This window comes from Euprymna scolopes, chromosome 23 (genome assembly GCF_053919585.1).
Source record: "Euprymna scolopes isolate OS-2025 chromosome 23, ASM5391958v1, whole genome shotgun sequence".
Classification (NCBI taxonomy): domain Eukaryota; kingdom Metazoa; phylum Mollusca; class Cephalopoda; order Sepiida; family Sepiolidae; genus Euprymna; species Euprymna scolopes.
In genome coordinates this window covers 110,624,640-110,628,192 of record NC_136504.1, presented here as the reverse complement: position 1 = coordinate 110,628,192, position 3,553 = coordinate 110,624,640, and positions in this window count along the sequence as shown.

Here is a 3,553-nt window from a genome sequence, read left to right as displayed (position 1 = left end):
TATTGCCACGGAACTGCTTCGCTCTATATTGCAACATCGTCGTATTCACGAATAACACTCACAAGTATTTGAACTGGGACCATTATATCTTGCATTTCTAATTCTCTTATAATGTTTGACCCTCCTCAACTGACAATTATTTCACGTCGTTAACGCACATCCTTGAATAGATTCTGGCCTTGTTAACTGGCGACTCTACTTTACTGTTGGCTTAAAAAGTTCAAAGATTGATTTACTATGATTTAAAGAAATTCCTTTATGTTCCGATTTAAATACATCTTATTTTTAAGGACATGTCCACGACAGTCAGTCCGCGTGTAGACCACTTTTCTTAAGTTACCTTTCTCCTGTGAGGCTTAAGAACAGTTTTATGTAGTTATAGGATTTAAAATCTCCCAAGCTTTACCTTCGCATACATGAAGAAAAAGGGTTAATTTATTGCTAATGGCTTGAGTGAAAAGTCGTACACGTTTTCACGCGCGTTAACCTGTAGACAATCAGACCCGACACGTTATTACAGAGTACGTCGCAAAGGAAACCAAGACAAACAATAACTCGACTCACTTTTTCTCATTGAAATAACGACATTGATTTGCGGACACTTTCACCTATGAAACGTGATCCCGAACGTGATCGTCTCCTTAATGTGATAATGATTATCGGTCTGTGCCAACGTTCTTTTTATAGCGTTTTTCTTTTTCTTTGCTGTGCCGTCAATTCCCACACGGCTCGGCATTTGAATAGAGCCTACATGCGTACGTCTGCTACATGAGAACCCTATATTAATGAATAGGGAGGGGATGCTCACGCATTTATGTAGACCAGATTGCTCAAACTCTTGTATGTTTACTATTCAATCCCTACCTATTCAACCTTGTATCACATCTTCACGAGATTGGATAGTTGGGAGGTAGGCACTAACTCTTCTACTGTATAAAGGTATTAGCGGGGTTCAGGTGGGTCGTTATTGAACTTCATTACATGTTTTACGAATCCCATGTTAGCCTGCCTGGCAGAAGTGATGGTCGCCCTGGTCGGTCTGTTAGTTTTAACTCCATCTTGCACAAACAACTAAACCCCCAACAACAGCAAAGGAAGAATGAGACCCATCATAAAGACGCCATCATTCTGGGGTTTCGATTTCAGTCCGTTTTGATAGGGTGATTGAGTCTGTCATCCGACATGTCGTCATTAACGAGGATGTTGACCTAAACTGATAGCTCAGTATAATCATTGAAAAACGTACTTACTAACCCTGTAACAATGACAAGTGTATGTCTTAGTTTGCTGTACACAATGAATAAGCATATAGGAAGTATATATATATATATATATATATATATATATATATATATATATATATATATATATATATGTGTGTGTGTGTGTGTGTGTGTAGACATATGTTTATATGTGCATTTATGTATATAAGTGTGTATGATATGTGTGTATATATATATATATATATAATTATTTTTTACTATGATAATTATTAAATACCTACAGACACTAGTGTTTCATCCTTTCGGGAATCTCCAGTGCAGGGTGTCACGATTAATACCAGTCGAACGATTCGAACCCCGCATTACGAGACATCTCTGGCTCGGTAACCGAAGACCTAATCCATTCGGCTACCATTAACCGCGTGAAATAACGTCGAATTTAAGCATTTTTTTTATTTTAATTGTTCATTTACGTCAGTCAAAGAGTGATCTAATCGTTATACGATGATCTATGCATAAGAGCTAAGTTGACCGACTTTTATTTAAAGTGAAAGTGCTCAACGATAAGAAATGAATTTCTCAAAGGAGCTGTCATAATCATTTTTTTTTTTTACTATAATAATTAAATACCTACAGACACTAGTGTTTCATCCTTTCGGGAATCTTCAGTGCAGGGTGTCACAATTAATACCAGTCGAACGATTCGAACCCCGCATCACGAGACATCTCTGGCTCGGTTTAGCAAAGACCTAATCCATTCGGCTACCATTAACCGCGTGAAATAACGTCGAATTTAAACATTTTTTTAAATTTTAATTGTTCATTTACGTCAGTCAAAGAGTGATCTAATCGTTATACGATGATCTATGCATAAGAGCTAAGTTGACCGACTTTTAATAAAACCGAAAAAGCTCAACGATAAGAAACGAATTTCTTAAAGGGGCTGTCATATATATATATATATATATATATATATATATATATATATATATATATATATATATATGGGTGTGTGTATAAACATGTTTATATGTGCATTTATGTATATATATATATATATATATATATATATATATATGTATATGTATATAAGTGTATATGATATATATATATATATATATATATATATATATATATATATATATATATATATATATAAAATAAAAATTACAATTAAATTTACCAAAATGATCCGAGATGGTAAAACTAAAGTATATTATGAAAATTCAAGAATTAATATTTATAAAATAATCCCAACTAGATGTAAAAGCTCGATAAAACCAAATAGGGTATAGAGCTTATAATAAGAGCAAATAGCTAATAAAACATGTTAAAAAACACTTTGAAAAAGAGTTAAAAACATATTTAATTTGAAAAAGAAACACTAGATAAGTGGATAGTCCTTAATCCGCAGAGTTTCGAAGAAATACTTTTCTTCTCATCAGAGGGTAGGAATTAGCAAAATGCGGGATTGGATTTTGCTTGCAAAAGTATTTGATGAAACTGCAAGTAAGTCAAAGATCTTACTTGATAACAAAAAGTGAAGCAGAGGGAATATGGTGGAAGAAAAAGGTGATTTAACGTGAATGGATAGTCTGGTGAAAGGTAAAGTATCCAATGACGGTAAAATCCAAAAATGTAAGTCACATTTTTCTTCACCGTCTTGAACGTTCGTCAGAAGCAGAAATGCATATTTAGGAGATGGGTTCGTGGATTTCAGCACTGTGAGAATGGTGGTGATGTGTAAAAGAAAAATTCTTGTGCACAAACGCGTATTGGTAACTCCTCGAGGTTTTAGTTGTTTAGTTTAAAAATTGGAGGCCTTACTTTTGGAGTGACCTTCGTTATTGGTGAAAACAAGATTTTTGATGATTTAAGAAAACTGTTCTCCTTGTTACCTTTTTCGTAACACTATGCGTGAAAGGGTTGATATTGCCTGTGAGAAGGATTAAATCCTCAACTTTTATGATACTCTCACTTAGAACTAAACACCTTGACCTCTGTCGCCTGATAGACTAATAAAAGTCATTAGAATTAGTCAATTAACACGGTTATCGCTCAAACTCTATGATTTATTGGCCAACCTTCTTAGTGTGATTTGGACCTCAAAATCCACCCTCGTCCGTTCGTTCCTAAAATTCTCAATAACTACTGATTACATTTTTCTTACATTTAGCACGAAGTAACAACTACTCAAGGGAGGAAATGAAAAATTCTTGGATTTTTTATAAAAATTCTGATTGCATCACAAGTGGATCAAAGGTTTTCAAAATGGCCCAAAATCGGGACATTAGAATCTTTCCCAACCATTATATTTAGCTGAAAATTAC